Below are 22,135 nucleotides of genomic sequence, written 5' to 3' on the forward strand. Positions count from 1 at the left end.
ACAACAAAACAACAAAAACAAGTCAGCTTGAAATAAATGTGAATGATAATTGAAACTGAGGACTTGATCAACACTTTTAGGATCCAGTGAGCAGAAAACAAACCTTTTAATGTTGGCCAAGAACAACAATCTTGAGATAAAGGATGAGCCAACAGTGTCCTCTGTGAGCCAGAGAGCAGCCCCATTCTCTGCTGGAGCAAGGAGGGAGGAAACATTCAGTCAAGCCACAACTCCCTGCTGTGATCAGCCTGGGGAAAGGTGTCATAGCCAAGTGGTGTGGGTTCCCACAATGGGATGGCTATTGTTTGCATCACTTACAGAGTAGGAAATTCCCATTGGCTGAGACAGTGCAATCTCGGAGATTGGTACCCAAGAGGGAAGGAAGTGATCAACATGATAGTTGTTGCTCTCTGAACCTCCCAGCCCCTCCTATGTCCTGTCACTTGCAAAGGTTGTGGTCAGGGTTGCAAGAGGAGCAAGAGGGACATTTGTGAGCACCTGATCCTCATGCCTGAGACTTCTAACCACTCCACATTTCACAAGTGAGAAAACAGGAAGTGAGGCTTAGAAAGGAACATGAACACATGGAGCTGAAAGTAGTATGTTCAAGACTTCAAGTGTTGTGGTTTGGATGTGAGGTGTCCCCGAAACGCTCACTCGTGAGATATTGCAACAAGGTTCAGAGGAGAAATGATTGGGTTATGAGCGCCTTCACCCAATCAGTTAATTAATCACCAAATGGGATTGAGTGGTGACTGAAGGCAAGTGTGGTGTGGCTGGAGGAGGTGGGGCATTGGGGGCGTGGCTTTGGGGTATATATTTGATGAGTTGAGCTTGGTCCCTCTGCTTTCCGATCATCTTGCGAGCTGCTTCCCTCTGCCACACTCTTATGCCCTGATGTTCTGCCTCATCTTGAGCCCTGAGGAATGGAGCCAGCTGTCTATGGACTGAGACCTCTGAAACTGTGAGCCTTCAAATAAACTTTTCCTCCTCTACAATTATTCTGTTTGGGTCATTTAGTCCCAGTAGCAAAAAAGCTGACTAAAGCAGCAGGATTGAAGTATTTTTCCCAGGCCTGGTTGCTCAGTTAGCAAAGAAGCTCAAAGGAACTTCCTGCGTTGCTTCTTTTCTGCTAGTGTTAAATAGCTCTGTAACTCATGACACCTGCAGTCTGCCACAGAGCTGTGCAGCCTAAACATCAGAACAAGCCATTCATCTCACAGTCCAACAGTAGACCAAGGGTCAATTAGTCACCAAAACTTTTATTTATTAAAGGGAGAATCTATATCAGAGAATAGATGGCAAGCCATCCTTATAACTCTGAAAGCGCTCTTAGATGGCATAGATAAGATCAGGAAATTAAGAAAGGAGCTGCACTCTGTCTTCTAGAAAACACATCTAGTTTCCCCCCACAGCTTCACTTTCTTCCATCTTACTTTATGCAGTTCTTTTATTTGCTTCCTCCTCCCCCTCATTTAACTCTTCTAAAAGAAGAATCAGAGTAATGTCCTAGGAAAGAGGTCGTGCTTGTTTCTGCTCAAGGTACCCCCTGATCTGAAGGTGGAAACTCCAGGTATCTGTAAGGGCACCTGTTCATTTTGAGATCAGGAGGCTGTTCAGAGAAGGAAAATAACCAGCTCGATAATGGGAGAGAGATTGAAGCATAAAAGGGACTGAGACAAAGAGGTCAGCTGTAAGTGGGTCAGGAGACCAGAGTGGACAGAGTAGGCCCTGGAATGCTCTGCCATGAGGCCTGCCACGGAGGATTTCAGTCCTGTCCCCACCCCCCACGCCACCCAGGGGCAGGTGACTCAGCACTTCCTATTATTATGAAGGCCAACCCCAGGAGGCCCTAGCAAGGCTGACTGCTGTTAAAACTGGACTGCTCTCCTTCTAGCTCCTGGTTCATTCCAGGTCTGCATAGTACAAAGGTTGTTCTGGAAGGGATGTGAGTAACGCATCCCAGTATTTGATGTTCCTTTATCACTTTTGTTTTACTTGAATCAACAGTTGGCACTGGTCAGACTTTGGGCAGATGCCAGCTGCTTTATCTGGTAGCACTGTCCCATAGTTATTAAGGCTTATTAGCAATTGCTAGGTGCCAACATTGTGTGGAGAACTTTACACAGACACCTCATGTAATTCTCAGAAGCTGACCACAACCATTCCCATTTGCAGAAGAGAAGACAGAGGCTTGGAGATGTTAAACTATTCAAGGACTGAGGAGTCTCACTCAAGACTTTGGATGTACAAGTACTTAACCTGTACTCAGTACTGCCTGGCAGAGACTGGAAATGGTTTGTTGAGATTAAACAAAGCCAGAAGGTGATCATATGCAGGAGAAAGTGGAGAAAATGAAAAGCAAACAGACCCAAAGGGTGATGAGGCTAGAAGAATAGAAGAAGGGAAATTATATGCCACTTGTAGAAAATCCAGGTAGCTAAGCTCACTGGTCCTGTATGCCATGCAAACTGCTTTCTAGGACATTGTTCACTGAGCCAGCTATATACCTTTGGAGAGTGTCTTTCCACAGTATCAGAATTTATTGACTAACAATAGATTTATAAGTTACATCAGAGTATTTTGGTTCACTTGGTAACATGAGCAGGGCAGTTATGGATTCTTTATTCCACTCCAATCTTAATTACTAATATCTAGAATATTCAAGTCGAATATCACACTTTACCCAATGATTTATAGGTTACACAATCTAAGAAAGGGTTAGTAGTGGCCACAGAGTTAAAGAGGCAGAACAAAGGAAAAGAGCTGATACAGATAGCTGCAAAAGAGTCACTGTGGGGGGCCAGATGAGATAACCCACCAGTCTAAGAGCTTGTTGGAGGTGTGGAGCTGTTCTGGGCACAGACCTTGTTCAAGGTGACAGCAAGGCGTTTGCAAGGATGCCATGTCAAGCAGAGACATAGGGCTGAGCTGACACCTCTGGGAAAGGAGTCAGGGGTTCCTTGTCACCTGTCAAGGAGGTGTCTGATAAGATGACTGGTTAGTGTGTGCCTCTGTAACATGGTCTTGGTTTCCTTCCTTTTGTGTATTTCAGGTGAAGGGAGTGCATCATTTGGTGGTCTGGTGTGTCTGATAGACTCATGGGCCTGGTTTCTGTGATAAGAATCTTATATGTCCATGCATCCATGTGCTTCTGATTCAATTCAATAAGGTCACAGGTGGTCATTTTTTAATTAGCTTGGGCCTTATGATTGTGCTTTGCAGCTGGAGGTTATTCTTTTTAATAAGTTCTGTATGTCCAACATCTGGTGGTTATCTATTTTCCCAGGCAAATTAACAAGTCATTCTGCCTTAGAACTCGTACTTAAAATGGAGTAGCTCAGTGCAAACTGCTGCTTTATAAAGTGGAGTAACTCAGGGCTAGGTACAACCTGAAAACTGCCGTTCAATACATCATGGAATAACTCAGAGCAGGGCACAGCCTTCTCTCCACATTTATCTTCCTAACATCTCTTCAAGGTGGATATGTTTTGTTATCTTCATTTTTCATGTATACGATCCATGGATTTATTATCTACTTCTGGATTTTTAAAATTTGTTCTATTTAGTTATACATGACAGTAGAATGCATTTTGACACATCATACATAAATGGAGTGTAAAATCTCATTATTCTGGTTGTATATGATGTAGAGTTACACTGGTCACGTGATCATATATGCACAAAGGGTAATAACATATGATTCATTCTATCCTTCCAACCCCCTTCCCATCCCCTCCCTTCACTCCCCTCTAATCCAAAGTACCCCTAGCCCCCAACCCTGATTGTGAATTAGCATCCACATGTCAGAGAAAACATTTGGCCTTTGGTTCTTTGGGATTGGCTTATTTTGCTTAGCATGATATTCTCCAATTCCATCCATTTTCTGGCAAATGCCATAATTTCATTCTTCTTTAAGGCTGAGTAATATTCCATTCATCTATTAAGGGCACCTAGGTTGGTTTCATTGTTTAGCTATTGTGAATTGAACTGCTATAAACATTGATGTGACTGTGTCACTGTGGGATGCTGATTTCTAAGTCCTAAATTGAGGAGGGGGATAACTGGGTCAAATGATGGTTCCATTACAAGTTTTCTGAGGAATCTACATATTGCTTTCTGTAGTGGTTGCACCAATTTATAGTTCCACCAACAATATATGAGTGTACCTTTTCTCCCACATCCTCACCAACATTTATTGTTGCTTGTATTCTTGATAATTGCCATTCTGACTGGAGCAAGATGGAATCTCAGTGTAGTTTTGATTTACATTTCTCTAATTACTAGAGACGTTGAATATTTTTCATATATTTGTTGATCGGTTGTATTTCTTCTTCTCTGAAGTGTCTGTTCAGTTCCTTAGCCCATTTATTGTTTGGGTTGTTTTTTGGTGTTAAGTTTTTTGAGTTCTTTATATATCTTGGAGATTAGTGCTCTGAGGTACGTGTGGTAAAGATTTTCTTCCATTCTGTAGGCTCTCTCTTTATGTTATTGATTGTTTCCTTTACTGCGAAGAAGCTTTTTAGTTTGATTCTTGATTTTCCACCTTAGGAGTCTTGTTAAGGAAGTCAGTTCCGAAGCAGACACGGTGGAGATTTGGGTGTACTTCTTCTAGGCACCGGGTTGCTGTTCTCGTGCCTAAGTCTTTCATCCACTTAGTTGAGTTTCATGCAGGGTGAGAGAGAGAGGGGTTTAATTTCATTTTGCTACAAATGGATTTCCAGTTTTCCCAACACCGTTTGGGGAGAGGGTATCTTTTCTCCAGTATTTTTGGCACCTTTGTCTAACGTGAGATATCAGTATTTATGTGGGTTTGTCTCTGTATCTTCTATTCTGTATCATTGTCTACATGTCTTTTTTGGTAGCAAGTGGTTTTGGTTACTATGGCTCTGTAGTATAGTTTAAGTTCTGCTGTTGTGATGTCTCCTGTTTCACTTCTTGCTAAGGATTGCTTTGGCTATTCTAGGCCTCTTATTTTTCCAGATGAATTTCATGATTGCTTTTTCTCTTTCTATGAAGAATGTCATTGGGATTTTAATAGGAATTGCCTTAAATATGTGTAACATTTTGATAGTATGGCCATTTTGACAATGTTAATCTGCCTATCTAGGAGCATGGGAGATCTTTCTATCTTCTAAGATTTAAAAAAAATTTTTTTTTTTTAGTGTTTTGTTTTCACTGTGGAGGTCTTTCACCTCTTTTGTTAGATTGAGTCCCAAGTGTTTTATTTATTTATTTATTTATTTATTTATTTATTTTTTGAGGCTATTGTGAATGGGGTAGTTTTCCTAATTTCTCTTTCAGCAGATTCATCACTCATGTATAGGAAAGTGTTTGATTTATGGGTGTTGATTTTATATCCTGCTACTTTGCTGAATTCAGTTTTGAGTTCTGGAAGTTTTCTGGTGGAATTTTTTAGCTCTTGTAAATATAGAATCACATCATCAGCAAATAGTTTGAGTTCTTCTTTTTCTGTTTGTATCCCTTTAATTTCTTTGGTCTGTCTAATTGCTCTGGCTAGAGTTTCTAGGACTACGTTGAATAGAAGTGGTGAAAGAGGGTATCCTTGTTTCAGATTTTAGAGGGAATGCTTTCAATTTTTCTTCATTTAGAATGACATTTGCCTTGGATTTAGCATAGATAGCTTTTACAATGTTGAGGTATGTTTCTACTATTTCTAGTTTTTCTAGTGTTTTGAGCATGGGGGGGGGGGCTGTATTTTGACAAATGCTTTTTCTGCATATATTGAGATAATCATGTGATTCTTGTCTTTAAATCTATTGATGTGATGAATTACTTTTATTGATTTCCATATGTTGAACCAATCTTGCATCCCTGGGATGAACCCCACCTGATTGTGGTACACTATCTTTTTAATATGTTTTTGTATGTGATTTGTCAAAATTTTATTTAGTATATTTGTATCTATGTTCTTCAGAGTTATTGGTCTGAAGTTTGCTTTCCTTGATGTGTCTTTTTCTGATTTTGGTATCAGGTTGATTCTAGTCTCATTGAATGAGTTTAGAAGGATTCTCTCCTTTTCTATTTCATGGGATAATTTGAGGAGTATTGGTGTTAATTCTTCTTTGAAGGTCTTATAGAACTTGGCTGAGAATCCATCTGGTCGTGGGCTTTTCTTGATTGGTGGGCCTTTGATGGCATCTTCTATTTCATTGCTTGAAATTGATCTGTTTACATTGTGTATGTCCTCCTGGTTCTGTCCGGGTAGGTCATATGTCTCTAGAAATTTGTCAGTTTGTTATCAACATGGATTTATTATCTGGCTTTGGATTCTTGTAGCTACTGGGGAACAGGTGTATATTCCAGTGTCACTGGAGAAGCATCTTTCATACTGAGACCCCATCTCCTACTTTCCATAAATTTTGCATGATTACAGTAAGGCAACAGAGGCAGGGACATTGTCTTCCAAAGGTTATCATTAAAATGTACACATTGACCTCAAGATCAGACTCCACCAAATTAAGGACTTTGTCTTATTTGCTTCTATATCCTTAACTGGAGGAATGAAGAAGGTGATCTTTGTTTATGTACTGAATGAAGACTGTAGAAATAAAAGAATTAAGGAGGCTTAGATTCATTTATTTATGAACAAGTAAATGATTTGAAGATTTTTTGATACTTTATGGTCTGAGTCATTGTCTTTGCAAAGCAGAGGATAGGGAGGACTGTGTCACAGGGTAATATTTTGGGAGAATGTAGTTGAGTAACATTAGGGATTGGGAAGTTTGGAGCTTAGAGTTCAGAGCAGGAGAATCTGGAGAGCTGGTGGGCACTACGAACTTCCCAATCTAACTTCCTTTCCACTCCATCATAGTCTCTGTACTGTTCTCCGATCCATCCTTCCACCTGCACCAGGACAGGCATCCTTTTGACTTAACAAGTCCAAATGTCCAGGTTTAGGCTGCTGACATTTTTGTCTTTCTCTCCATTGACATCTTCAAATGAGTTCAGGTATTCCTCCTACAGGAAAAAAACAAAACAAACAAAATAAAATCTTGGGTAACTCTGTAGTTCCTTTAACATTCTAGTTCTCTTCTTTCATTTAGTATTAAACTTGAAGAAGTGGTCTGTGCTTTTTATTTTCATTTGTTTTGTTGCCTATTAACTTTCAATCCCATGAAATCTGGCTTTGGCTTTTGCTACTACTTTTCTAAAATACTCTCTTTTGTTTGTAGAAATAAAACACTTTACATCAGACCACTAGTTGTCTGGTATTCCTCCTCTTTCCTCCTTTCATGGGTAAAACTCTTCCAAGTTTCTACTGCGCATGTGGGCTCAACTGCAGACTGCATTTCCCAATCTCCCTTGCAGCTGGATGTGGCATGTGGCCAGGACCTAGGGGAAACTTCTGGCTTCCCTAAAGCTAACAGTTTGTCTCATCCTTCCCCTTTTGTTCTTTCTGCTGCTCCTTGAGCCCTGGGCTCATTACCTCTGCATCTTTACATGAGAAATAAATAAACTCACATTTTACTTTTATAAGTACATTTTGGGGTCCCTTTATTATAGCAGCTTAGTGAGTACCATGTAAACTCCTTTACCTCTTGTTTAAAAAATAATATTCAGCGGGCAGGGGATTTAGCTCAGTTGGTAGAGTGCGTGCCTTCAAGCACAATGCCCTGGGTTTAATCCCTGGCAACAATCAAAAAAAAAAAAAAAAAAAAAAAAAAAAAAGGAGTATTCATTCAGTGAAGAAACTTAACTTACTGGTAAGAAGAAAGATGACAACACAAACAATTCCTGATGTTCCTCCTGCTTTTCTGATGAATGAGTCTCAGTAGCCTGTGTTTAACTGTCTTCTTGTCTTTCTCTTACCTGCGAGCTTAGGCACACCCCAGGATTAAGTTCTCTGATCTCTTGTCTTTCTATACTCAGTCACAGAGAATGACTCATCAAGGAGTTGATTTAGTCATTAATTTGCTCTTTGATTCAAAAATACCTCATGAAGACCTATATTCTGCCATGTATTGGGGACACAAAAATAAATCAGATGTGGTTCCCACTCCCAGAGGGCTCACCCTGGAGAGGGGAGGTGAGACAGATGCAAACAAGCACCTGGAATATAGTGTGCTAAGTGCCTCGACAGAGCATTGCAGGCAAGACTACAGAGGAAGGCACCTGTCTCCATGGGGGAAGAGGGGTGAAGGTCCCCAGGAGAAAGTGAGCCTTGTAAAGTGAGGTAGAATGGAGGAGGTATAGGGGTAAAGGAAGGTGGCTCCATGCCCAAGAGGTTAGCTGGGAACCATAGACCCAGATGTGAGAACATCAAGGATATCTGCAAGGAACTTCAGACAGTATGGTATTGATGGTAGAAAGGGCAAAGCTGGTTGTCAGGAGCTGAAGGAGGTGAGGTGAGGGACAGAGAATGAGGTGGTAGAGGCTTTGCTTGTCATGCTGAGGATACTTATGCTTTTTCCTTAAGAGGCTTTAATGACAGAAGCATGAAGTTGTCAGATCTACCTGCAGATACAGTATTCTGGGTTGCTCCGGTGAGGGACCAGTTTGTAGGCTATCTGCAGTGGAATAGTTAGAGGTGCCGATGGTTAGATCTAAGGTTTAGGAATGAAGAAAGAAAGAAATCTGAGAAATAGTTAAGAATCAGAATGGGCATGGCTTGGCAAATGAAGAGGAAATAAGAGGAAGGATGAAAGACGACTCTTGGGGCTCCAGCTCTCTCCAGCTAGACAAAGGAGACAGTGTTGGTGGTTTTCGCTGCCACCTTCCCATGAGGTGATTGATTGTGAAGGTGAGGAAGCTTCACCTTCGGATCTCTCTCTTGTAGGGGCCATTTCGAAGGCTCTGGGAGGGGCCCTAACAATGTTGTCTGTTCTTTTTTTAAAAGAGGGCCCACACCCTCTTTAAGCTGAAACCAACTCAGGCACACAAAACCCGAATCAACTCCAGCCCATCCCCCTTCAGTTCATCCTTCTGATTACCACTAAATCAGTCTTCAGGGAAGAAACAGCTGACTTAATGTCAGTTCTATCCTCAGAAGCTACTGTCATCATGCCTGTGACCTTTATCAACTTGTCAACTTTACTTTGGGGTTGCCCTTCACCTGTGCGCTCTAAAAATTAATTTCCCAACAAAATTCATAGTTTCAGAACAAGAGCATTGACCTGTCTATCAATAAGCAGGAAAGTCATTTATAAAATGTTTAGCCTTTAGTTCTTTAAGACCTGTTAGAGCTGCTCTCATTGAGGTTATTCTGTTGAGACTTCTTGTTGGCCACTCATTTTCTTGCTGTGTTTTATACCAACAGTGACTTTTTTGTCTTTAAAGACTTCTCAAATCTCAAACTTGGAAATTCAGTGGCAATTGCTGTTTGTGGTGTTCAGACCTGTGGAAACCATCTGGCACATGCAAACATCACTCTTTACTGTGACTGTGGGGCATATTTAGCATGTGATCACACTTTAAAATTCTGTTTTTCATAATATCAAGTCAAAGGCAATTTGTGTTTTAGAGTATGAAACTTTGAACGTTAATAATTCAATAGTGCTAGTATCTGGGATATAACATGCTATCATCTGTAGTCACAGAGTTGTCCCGGGCCATTCTCCCATCTGAAAGAAGTGTTGTCTTCATTGTTGTTCACTGCATTGTCAGCTGATAAATTACTTCTGAGGATTTTTGTTATGTGATTGGTTGCTACCCCATGTATGAAAAACCTAATTTCATTTTCTAAACTTTTCTTCTCCATAATGTTCCGTCTGCATCAACAGAGTCTCACTCAGACACACTAAAATGGGACTCATAATATCAATTTATTATCTTAACAATCTCAATACACAAGACAGCCTGACCACATTCTTTTTTTAGGGATAAGGGAGGCCTAGCATCTTTCTAAAAAAGAACATGCCGTACAACCTCAAATTGCAAAAATTGCAGCCTAGTTAAATTTTCTACTGACAGTCCTTCAGTTTTTCTAATAAGAAGATAACCTATTATAAGAGAAGTTGTTACTGAGATAAAACAAAGTTAGAATGTTACTTTTAGCGGACACTTCTGAGCCTTGGCATATGGTGCTAATGTTTCATACCAGATCTCTCTCAGGTCCCTTCTTTGCACTTCAGTCTTCACATCTTGTAACAGGTTGAAAGATACAAATCAAAGGTGCAGTGAGGCTGACTGCACCTGCCTAGCCCTAAGGACTTCTCTTGGATAAAGCACTTGGGGGTGCTATCATTATTTTACATAAAAGGAAAAATCATTTCTACAAGGAAACAAAAAAATTTCAGTCCTAAGAAACATTGAGCAGGTGTGGCCTGGGGCAGGTAAAGAAGCTTGGAATCCAGTTCATTTTTGAGAAAATACTGTTTTTTCTATGTGTGTGTGTGTGTGTGTATGTGGTGCTGGGGATTGAACCCAGGGCCTTGTGCATACTAGGCAAGCACTACCAACTGAGCTATATCCCCAGCTCCTCTGTTTTCTCTCTTAATTCCTTTTTCTTATCCCCAAACTTTTGATGTTTGAGGTGCTTTGGAGGAGTCAGGGATGGGCGTGTGTTGGTGGCTAGAGTAAAGCAGAAAGGGGAGCCTGGCAGCAACCTGGGGAGGTGGTTATGAGATGGCAAAGGATGGCCTGCTGAAGGCCTAAGCAACAGCCTGGCTCCACGCTGCTGCCTAAGGAGGACAAGCAGCAGCCAGGGCAGAAGTGTGGAGCAAGTACACATTCCTTGAGGATTTTCAGAAGGAGGTAGGAAGGAGAACTTGGTAAAAGACTAAGCTTTCAGACACACACAGAATTAGCTCTGATCTCTGCTTCCCTTGGAAGACCAGAGAATAGAGAAGTGTTTCACATTTGTTCTATTCAGAATAAACACTAATGAGCTCATGTCCAGGAAGGAGGCTAATTCCATTTCACACACACATTCACTCCTAACCGTCTTTCATCCTTTCTCTGTCTCTGTTCCATCTGGGGTTGGCTACATGGGAGGGGGCAGAGTAGGAGGTATTTTATATAGAAGGAGCCAAGAGGATGTCAAAGATCTCCATCACCTGTTTGCAGAACGGAGGTTTCCAGAAGCCCTGGCCACTTATGTCGTCCAGTGCCTGAAACAGAGAATTCTCTGTGTATCATACAATTCAGCATCATGTTCCCCAGTTAATCCACATAGATGTTCCCCAAAGATCAGTGAATAAGGAAGGACCATTCCTCAGAGCCCCTTCCGTTCAGTGTTTGACATAATTAATCATTGAGGAAGATGGAACTTGTTAATTTGCCATTTCTTTCCTTTCTCCCTCTTTCTTCTCTTATCCCCCCTTCTCTGGCCTCCCACCTTCTTCCTTTGTTGTATCCTTGATCCTAGGGTATTTTCTGCTCATTATTTTTCCAGCTGCGTTGCTGATATAACCGGTGTCTTATGTTCCCTGTTTTGGCCAGAAACGTGCTTCCATCATTAGTGGCTTCCAGGGTGCAAAGGGAGCTGAGTGAGCTTAAGTCTGGACCAGGAGACTACTTTTAGCCTAGAAATTACTAAATGAAGACAGATAACTATACATCATATTATTTTTTGAATGTAGATTGAATGATTCAGCATATAAATGTATGGCAGTAAAATTCAAATTGAGAATTTGGCATAACAGCCCTGTACTCCTCCTCCTCTATAAATAGGGCTTCAGTACCACTCCCTTATCTACGTTGGAAAACAAGAAGGATACACATCAGTCTGGAATGTTTTAGGTGAGATCATATAAATTCCAGGTTACAAATGTGGTGCCATCATTTATTTTTAGATTCCCAGCTGCCGTTGACCCTCCTAGCACCCATCCCTGCCTCTGGGAAGTCCTCTTTCCTATCCTCCTCCTTTCCATTATGTTGTAATAATGGGAGGGAAGAATCCAGGGCAGTAGGAAATGCCTGCCCTGCCCTCCACAACCTATTTCTTTTTTCTTTTTATTAATTTATTTTTAGAACCGATAGACAAAAATGTAAAAAGTGTACAGATTTATGGGGTACCGTGTGATGTTTGAATTCATGTATGCCTTGTGTAATGTTTGGATTGGCTTAAGCATATCTATATCCTCACATAATTTATTTCTATGCTATCTGCATTTAAAACCAAAGGTCATAGGGATTGCTCCCTCCTTGTTGGGTGGAGGTAGAGAAATCACAGTTATGAAAGTAGTATTTGAAATAAGGAAAGGGGCTACCAAGTATCCTGCCTACTTGTTATGATCTTTCTGGAATCTCCTATATGTGAAAACTCCAGTCATCTGAGGCCTCCATTCCTAGAAGGCAAGCATCTCCATGTCCCTGACAAAGTTGTACTTGTTCATAGTTTATCCATCCTAAGTGCTCAATAATACTTACTATGTGAACAAATGATTCTTGCTGCCTATAGTAATTTTGTGTTGGAGGTATGAGGGCAATTTCATACTAGAAGATATTAGTCATCAGGCCAGCCACTTAGTCATGTCCTCTTATTGCCTCTTCTGTAATTAACATGAGAATGAATGCCCATGACACTTTTTGCATTCTACTTCTTTGCATCCAATTTTTGACCATCAAAGACCAGTTATCATATGCTATAAGTGGTACTTCGTGGGTTTTTTTTTTTTTTTTTTTTTTTTTTTTTTTTGGTAATTCTTTTAACAGTGCTGTAAGGAATGATCTTTATGTTACATTCATTCATTGGTTCATTCAATAACTATGCATCAGGCTCTGTTTCAGATGCTAAGGACATAACAGTGAACAAGATAGACCAGATCCTGATTTTCCTGGCACGTAGGAGCTAAAGTGTAGGGAAGTAACTTGTAATTAGGGGATATACTAAGTGACCAGGCCAGGATTTGATCCACCCAAAATTTATGCTGCTTCTGAAAAATGGTAACAGAGCATCATAAGGAATCTGGTCAGTGCTAATCCTTTAAAACTTGGCACATTTTTAAACTTTTCATACCAATCCCATGTGTTAATACTATTATCCCCATTTTATAAATAAGGAACTTGGACTCAGAGAGGTTAAATAGCTTCCAAGACCACAGAGCTAGTCGACAGCAGGGCCAAGTTCTGAATGCTTGTCATCTTAGCTCCAGAGCCCATGCTGCTTCCAGCTGATCAGTCTGCTGCCTAGGGTAAGCTTAGAGGATAAAGGTCCGCGGGCCTTGGGCTTTGGGGGCATGCACGTCAGTAGGCGAGAAAAGTAAATTATAATACGGCACAAAGCAGAACATCACAAGGCCACAAAAAGAGCATAAACAAACTGCTTGGGGATTAAGGAGGGATTATTTTAGTCTAAGGAGTCTTTGAAAACAGAGGACAAGGGAAAGTGTTCTATTTAATAGGTTTATAGCATATCATCTTTGAAGTAGAAAATGATATATTATTCTCAGTGGAAAGACAATAAATAGAATAAATTCACTTTCTTAATCTTTTTTGTTTTATTCAACAACAGAATTGGTGAAGCACCATAAGATACTTCAATTTCTGAGATGTTAAATAGTTAAATCATGCAGATAATGTGGATCTTTAGGCTCTCCCCTCCCCGTACTGGGGATTGAATGCAGGGCCTTGAGTGTACTAGTCAAGCCTCCTACAACAGAGCCACAACCCCTGACCAAGCGTGTCGTGGATCTTACAATCGGCTAAATATGATTCTTATTTTTATAACATAAGAGCATGTCTTGCTTTCTGCTCATGGTATTTTAATTAGTGAAAGTATTGAAGAGCCACAGTGTAGTCTCACTTTCATTGAGGTCCCTGTGGTACTGCTGTGTATACTGAGTATTTTGTGCATTGCGCAAAGGTACCCAGCTGAGCTGGTGAGGGGTTGAAATCTAGCTTGCATTCCCCATACCAAACAGTGCTTTCCATAGCAGGACTGCCTCACTCCTACCAAAAGGAAGGGCATTAAGGATTCTCTTTAAAATTGGTATCCATTAGAAAGAGATTTTCTATGAACTAGGAGTGAACCTGGGTTCCTGGGCAAGAAAGATGATAATGGTGCTGCTATAGCCAGGATTATAGTATACTTTATATGATACCATGCTTTTAATATGTCTACTCCAGGCCTTTAAAAATGATAGGAGTTTATTAAATTCTTAATTACTTTCAGATTAACTCAATAGTAAGTAAATACATCATCACAGTAAATTCTTTTAGGTGAAAAATTTTATTGATTCCATGTTAATACAGAAAGACAAATTGTAATTAGGGATCAAATAAGTAACTTCAACTCTCAAGCAAACAATAGTTTTTTTGTTTTCCAGTCTTTGTTTTGTTTTGGTACTGTGGATTGAACCCAGGGGTGCTTACCCACTGAGTCACATCTCCAGCTCTTTTTAATTTTTATTTTAAGACAGGGTCTCACTTAGTTGCTTAGGTCCTCACTAAGTTGCTGATGCTGGCTTTGAACTTATGATCTTCCCGCCTAAGCCTCCCAAGATGCTGGGATTAGAGGTGTCTGCCACTGCACCTGGCATCAAATAATGATAGTTTTGCACAGAACTTCAGGGCTTTCACACACTAAATTTCATCTTGGAAAGTTTTTAGAACTCAAATTACATGCCCAAACTACTGTACAAAATGATTAAAAAATAATTTGACATTTAACAAATATAAACATGTGGCTAAAACCTAATACTTTCCATGTAGTTAAACAGTGAAAAGGCTATTGGCAGTTTGGTTCATGCAGGGTTGTGTATTATCTGAAACTGAAAAAAAGTCAAGTAATCCAAACCTGAAAAATCCCCAAATCCTTGGATTTTGGAGCACTTCATATTTCAGATTGTCATGAAACACTTATGGTCCCAAGTATTTTAGATAAGCAATATTCAACATATAATACATTTGGAAGTGTTCAATTCTTTTTGAATCATCCTGTATCATTTAACAACTTTTTTGGAGAGCTTTCAAATACCAACTCAGTACTTCTAGTTTTGGATGCTATTGTGCTATGAATAAATATTTATTATGGTTCACATGGCAAGATGCCTTTCATAATTTCGGTTATTTTTTTTTATTGTAAACAAATGGGATACATGTTGTTTCTCTGTTTGTATATGGTGTAAAGGCATACCATTTGTGTAATCATAAATTTACATAGGGTAATGTTGTTTGATTCATTCTGTTATTTTTTCCCTTCCCCCCACCCTCCCACTCCTCTTTTCCCTCTATACAGTCCTTCCTTCCTTCATTCTTGCCCCCCTCCCTAACCCTAACTCTAACCCTAACACTAACCCCTCCCTCCCCCCATTATGTGTCATCATCCACTTATTAGCGATATCATTCGTCCTTTGGTTTTTTGAGATTGGCTTATGTCACTTAGCATGATATCCTCCAATTTCATCCATTTGCCTGCAAATGCCATAATTTTACCATTCTTTATGGCTGAGTAATATTCCATTGTATATATATACCACAGTTTCTTTATCCATTCATCAATTGAAGGACATCTAGTTGGTTCCACAATCTGGCTATTGTGAATTGAGCAGCTATGAACATTGATGTGGCTGTATCTCTGTAGTATGCTGATTTTAAGTCGTTTGGGTATAGGCCAAGGAGTGGGATAGCTGTGTCCTCTATTCTGTACCATTGATCTACCTGTCTATTTTGGTACCAATACCATGCCGTATTTGTTACTAGTGCTTTGTAATAGAGTTGAAGATCTGGTATTGCGATACCCCGTTTCACTCTTCCTGCTAAGGATTTCTTTAGCTATTCTGGGTTTCTTATTCTTCCAGATGAATTTCATAATTGCTTGCTCTATTTCTGTAAGGTACGTCATTGGGATTTTAATTGGAATTGCATTGAATCTGTATAGAACTTTTGGTAGTATGGCCATTTTGACAATATTACTTCTTCCTATCCAAGAACATGGGAGATCTTTCAATCTTCTACAGTTTTCTTTAATTTCTCTCTTTAGTGTTCTGTAGTTCTCATTGTAGAGGTCTTTCACCTCTTTTGTGAGATTGATTCCCAAGTATTTTATTTTTTTCGAGGCTATTGTGAATGGGGTAATTTTCCTAATTTCTCTTTCTGAAGATTCATCACTTATGTATAAAAATGCATTGGATTTATGAGCATTGATCTTGTAACCTGCTACTTTACTGAATTCACTTATGAGTTCTAAAAGTTTCTGGTGGAATTTCCTAGTTCCTCTAAGTACATAATCATATCATCAGCAAATAGGAATAGTTTGAGTTCTTCTTTTCCACTTCGTATCCCTTTAATTTCTTTGGTTTGTCTAATTGCTCTGGCTAGAGTTTCAAGGACGATGTTGAATAGAAGTGGTGAAAGAGGGCATCCCTGCCTTGTTCCAGTTTTTAGGGGGAATGCTTTCAGTTTTTCACCATTTAGAATGATATTGGCCATGGGCTTAGCATAGATGGCCTTTACAATGTTAAGGAATGTTCTCACTATCCCTATTTTTTCTAGTGTTTTGAGCATGAGGGATGCTGTATTTTATCAAATGCTTTTTCTGCATCTATTGAAATAATCTTGTGATTCTTGACTTTAAGTCTATTGATATGGTGAATTACAGTTATTGATTTCCTGATGTTGAACCAACCTTGCATCTCTGGGATGAAACCCACTTGATCATGGTGCACTATCTTTTTAATATGTTTTTGTATGTGATTTGCTAAAATTTTGTTGAGAATTTTTGCGTCGATATTCATTAAGGATATTGGTCTGAAATTTTCTTTCCTCGATGTGTCTCTGGTTTAGGTATCAGGGTGATATTGGCTTCATAGAATGAGTTTGGGAGGATTCCCTCCTCTTCTATTTTATGGAATACTTTGAGAAGTATTGGAATGAGCTCTTCTTTAAAGGTTTTGTAGAACTCGGCTGAGAACCCATCTGGTCCCAGACTTTTCTTTGTTGGTAGGCTTTTGATGACTTCTTCTATTTCATTACTTGGAATTGGTCTATTTAAATTGTGTATGTCCTCCTCCTTCAGTTTAGGTAATTCATTTGTCTCTAGAAACTTGTTGATGTCTTCGAAATTTTCTATTTTATTGGAGTATAGATTTTCAAAATAGCTTCTAATTATGTTTTGTATTTCAATTGTGTCTATTGTGATATTTCCTTGTTCATTCCGAATTTTAGTGATTTGGGTTTTCTCTCGTCTTCTCTTTGTTAGTGTGGGTAAGGGTTTATCAATTTTGTTTATTTTTTCAAAGAACCAACTATTTATTTTGTACATTTTCTTTTGTATTGTTTCTTTTGTTTCAATTTCATTGATTTCAGCTCTGTTTTTCACTATTTCCTGTCTTCTACTACTTTTGGTGCTGTTCTGTTCTTCTTTTTCTAGGGCTTTGAGCTGTAGTGTTAGATTGTTTATTTGTTGAGTTTTACTTCTTTTATTAAATGCGCTTTATGAAATAAAGTTTCCTCTAAGTACTGCTTTCATAGTGTCCCAGAGATTTTGATATGTTGTTTCTTTGTTCTCATTTACCTCTAAGAATTTTTTAATTTCCTTCCTAATATCTTCTGTTATCCATTCATCATATAATAGCATATTGTTTAATCTCCAGGTGTTGGAGTAGTTTGTTTTTTACTCTTTCATTTATTTCTAACTTCAATCCATTATGATCTGATAGAATACAAGGTTGTGTGTCTATCTTCTTGTATTTGCTAACATTAGCTTTGTGGCATAATATATGGTCTATTTTAGAGAAGGATCCATGTGCTGCTGAGAAGAAAGTGTATTTGCTCTTGGTTGGATGGTATACTCTATAAATGTCTGTTAAGTCTAAATTATTGATTGTGTTATTGAAATCTATGGTTTCTTCGTTCAATTTTTGTTTGGAAGATCTGTCCAGTGGTGAGAGAGGCATGTTAAAATCACCTAGTATTATTGTGTTATGGTCTATTTGGTTTCTGCAATTGAGAAGGATTTGTTTGACATACATGGATGAGCCACTGTTTGGGGCATAGATGTTTATGATTGTTGTATCTTGCTGATTTATGCTTCCTTTAAGCAGTATGAAATGTTCTTCTTTATCCCTTCTGACTAACTTTGGCTTGAAGTCCACATTATCTGAAATGAGGATGGATACTCCAGCTTTTTTGCTGAGTCCATGTGCATGGTATGTTTTTCCCCATCCTTTCACCTTTAGTCTATGGGTATCTTTTTCTATGTGGTGAGTCTCTTGCAGGCAACAATTGTTGGATCTTTCTTTCTAATCCAATATGCCAGTCTATGTCCTTTGATGAATTCAGGCCATTAACATTCAGGGTTATTATTGAGATATGATTTGGTTGCCCGGTCATTTGGTTCATTTTTAAAATTTTATTTATTTATTTATTTATTTGACATGACTTGGTTCCTCCTTTATTTGACAATTCCTTTAGGATAATTCCTCCCTTTGCTGATTTGCTTCTTTGTTTTTCATCTCTTCCTCATGGAATATTTTGCTGAAAATGTTCTGTAATGCTGGCTGTTTTTTTGTGAATTCTTTTAGCTTTTGTTTATAATAAGGATTTTATTTCATTGTCAAATTTGAAGGTAAGTTTTGCTGGGTATAAGATTCTTGGTTGATTGGTTTCAAGATGGCGGCCTAGAGGGTGGCTGCATTTCATGTTGCTCCAGGACTCAGGATTCAAAAGAGGAGATATTAAGACACTTGGGACCAACTCAAAGCAGCCGGGTGAGTCTCTCCCATTGGGGAGGCGTCCCGGATGGGGCGGTAGTCCCGGAACGCAGGGAGCTTTGTGAAGTAGAGCTGCCTGGCGAGACACCCCTCCCCGCACTGGAGGAGTGAACTCAGACAACTGGGAGCATCGTAGAGGAGGCCGCTCAGCACAGCGCTTGGACTCGGAGCAACCACTGGGGCTCCGGGCGGCTGCCCAGAGGAGGAGCTGCGAGGAGAGCTATTTGGACTCAGAGCGACCGCTTCTGAACACCGGGGGCTGCCTGGAGGAGGAGAAGGAACGGGGAGGGTCACTTGGACTCAGAGTGACTGCCCAGGGCTACAGGCGGTTGGCGGGAGGAGGAGGCATGCAGTGAGTTGCTTGGACTCCTAGTGACCGCACCGGAACACCGGGTGGCTGTCTAAAGGAAGAGGCGTGCAGTGGATTGCTGGGACTCAGAGCAACTGTACGGGGCTCCAGGTAGCTGCTCAGATGAGGGGCCACATAGCCATTGGTCAACAAGTGGAGGCACCTCTGCCCACTAGCAGGGAATATACCCCACCTGAAGGCCACCACTACTAGAGAGGCATCCCGGATGGGACGGTGGTCCCGGAACGCAGGGAACTTTGTGAAGTAGAGCTGCCGATGAGACACCCCTCCCCCCGCTGGAGCAGTGAACTCAGACAACTGGGAGCGCCGTAAAGGAGGCCGCTCGCACAGCGCTGGGACTCGGAGCAACCACTGGGGCTCCGGCGGCTGCCCAGGGGAGGAGTGGCGAGGAGAGCTGTGTGGACTCAGGACACCGGGGCCTGCCTTGAGGAGGAGGAGGAGGAACGTGGCCACTTGGATTCGGAGTGACTGCACCAGAGCTACAGGTGGTTGCCAGAGGAGAAGCTCCGCAGCGAGCTGTTTGGACTCAGGGCGACTGCTTCTGAACCCCGGGGCCTGCCCTGAGGACGAGGAGGAGGAAGAGGAGCGCGGCTGCTTGGATTCGGGGTGACTACACCAGAGCTACAGACGGTTGCCAGAGAAGGGGCTACGTGGTGAGCTGTTTGGACTCAGACCACTTCTGAACACCGGGGCCTGCCCGGAGAGGTAGGAGGAGGAGGAGGAGGAGCGCGGCGGGTCGTTTGGACTCACAGTGACTGCATTAGCGCTCCAAGCGGCTGCTCAGAGGAGAAGGCGAGTGGTGAGTTGTTTGGACTTAAAGTGACAGCTCCTGAACACAGGGGGGCTGCCTGGAGGAGAAGTGTGGTGGGTCGCTTGGTCTTGAATGGCCGTACCAGAGCTCCGGGCGGTTGCCCAGAGGACCCGTGCAGCGGGTCACGTGGATTCAGAGCCACTCAGAGCGACCGCTCCTGAACACCCGGGGGGTTATCTGGAGAAGGAGGAGGAACGGGGAGGGTCACTTCGACTCGGAGTGATTGATTGCCCAGGGCTACGGGTGGTTGGTGGGAGGAGGAGGCATGAAGTGAGTTTCTTGGACTCCTAGTGACCGCACCAGAATACTGGGCGGCTGTCTGGAGGAAGAGGCCTGTGGCGGGTCTCTGGGACTCAGAGCGATTGTTCGGGGCCCCAGGTGGCTGCTCAGAGGAGGGGCCGCATAGCCAGGCGATTAGGTGCAGAGCAGGGTCCCAGGATCTAGGAGGCTTCTTGGTGGAAGAGCCGCACAGAGACAGGCTTAGGGCGGAGCGAAGCTTCCAGGCCTGCGGGCAGATTCTCTGAGGAGGGACAGCCTAAGGAGATTCATCTGCAAAGGGTGAGGCTCCCAGGCCCAGGAGGTAGGGCCGGGCCCCTGGGAACTTTACAGAGGAAGGCAGCCCAGCCCAGGCGATAGCTGTAAATTGAGGGGAACCTCTAGGAGGGAACTGACCAGCGAGACCTCCCCACCGGGTGAGTCTTTCCTGCCGGGTGAGGTTTCCCCACAAGGACGGTAAAACCAGAGACTCAGGCCCAAACAGTCCTTGCCTCAGCCCGCAGCCTAGGTCCCCTTTGGATGACCATTGGTCAACAAGTGGAGGCACCTCTGCCCACTAGCAGGGATTATACCCCACCTGAAGGCCACCACTCCTAGAGAGGCAGCTTCCTTGTGGAGCACCGCATTATCAACTTCCTCCATGACTTCAGCCTACTGAAGGCTAAGGGGGGATATACTAGAAATCTTCAGGGACATTATAAATCAATAGAGGAAATCTGCAATATCTCAGGGGTCCACTGATACCTGAACAATATGAGAAAACAAGGGAAGAAAATGCTGCAAACAAATCTAGATGTTACATCAATAAAACCCAATGATAGCATGGCAGAAGAAATGACAGAAAAGGAGTTCAGAATGTACATAATTAAAATGATCAGAGAAGCAAACGATGAGATGAAAGAGCAAATGCAAGCATTGAATGATCGCACCAATCGACAGCTAAAAGAGCAAATACAGGAAGCAAAAGATCATTTCAATAAAGAGTTAGAGATTTTGAAAAAAAACCAAACAGAAATCCTTGACATGAAGGAAACAATAAACCGAATTAAGAACTCCATAGAAAGCATATCCAATAGGATAGAACACCTGGAAGACAGAACCTCAGACATTGAAGATAAAATATTTAACCTTGAAAACAAAGTTGAACAAACAGAGAAGATGGTAAGAAATCATGAACAGAATCTACAAGAACTATGGGATATCATGAAAAGGCCAAATTTAAGAATTATTGGGATTGAGGAAGGCCTAGAGAAACAAGCCAAAGGAATGAACAATTTATTCAATGAAATAATATCAGAAAATTTCCCAAATCTGAAGAATGAAATGGAAAATCAAGTTCAAGAGGCTTATAGGACTCCAAATACACAAAATTACAACAGACCCACACCAAGGCACATTATAATGAAAATACCTAACATACAAAATAAAGACAGAATTTTAAAGGCTGTGAGAGAAAAGAACCAAATTACATTCAGGGGGAAACCAATATGGATATCAGCAGATTTTTCAATCCAGACCCTAAAAGCTAGAAGGGACTGGAACAACATTTTTCAAGCCCTGAAAGAAAATGGATGCCAACCAAGAATCTTATACCCAGCAAAACTTACCTTCAAATTTGACGATGAAATAAAATCCTTCCATGATAAACAAAAGCTAAAAGAATTTACAAAAAGAAAGCCAGCATTACAGAACATTCTCAGCAAAATATTCTATGAGGAAGAGATGAAAAACAAAGAAGCAAATCAGCAAAGTGAGGAATTATCCTAAAGGAATTGTCAAATAAAGGAGGAAACAAGTTGTGTCAAACAAATAAATAAACAAAATTTAAAATATGAACCAAATGACCGGGAAACCAAATCATTTCTCTATAATAACCCTGAATGTTAATGTCCTGAATTCATCAATCAAAAGACATAGACTGGCAGACTGGATTAAAAAGAAAGATCCAACAATATGTTGCCTGCAAGAGACTCACCTCATAGAAAAAGATACCCATAGACTAAAGGTGAAAGGATGGGGAAAAACATACCATGCACATGGACGAGAGAAAACCCAAATCAC

The 22,135-nt window shown here is 41.0% G+C and overlaps 1 protein-coding gene across 1 annotated transcript in view; it reads left to right on the forward strand.

The window, feature by feature from the left end:
* Nucleotides 1–941: 941 nt before the first annotated feature.
* The window catches only part of IFRD1 (interferon related developmental regulator 1), a 60,261-nt gene continuing 39,067 nt past the window's right edge, over nt 942–22,135 (forward strand). Inside the window, exon 1 of the mRNA XM_079149359.1 lies at nt 942–964. The gene's annotated coding sequence lies outside the window, so the exon portion shown is untranslated. The remainder of the gene's footprint in view (nt 965–22,135) is intronic.

This window comes from Sciurus vulgaris (genome assembly GCF_902686455.1).
Source record: "Sciurus vulgaris genome assembly, chromosome: 8".
Classification (NCBI taxonomy): Eukaryota; Metazoa; Chordata; class Mammalia; order Rodentia; family Sciuridae; genus Sciurus; species Sciurus vulgaris.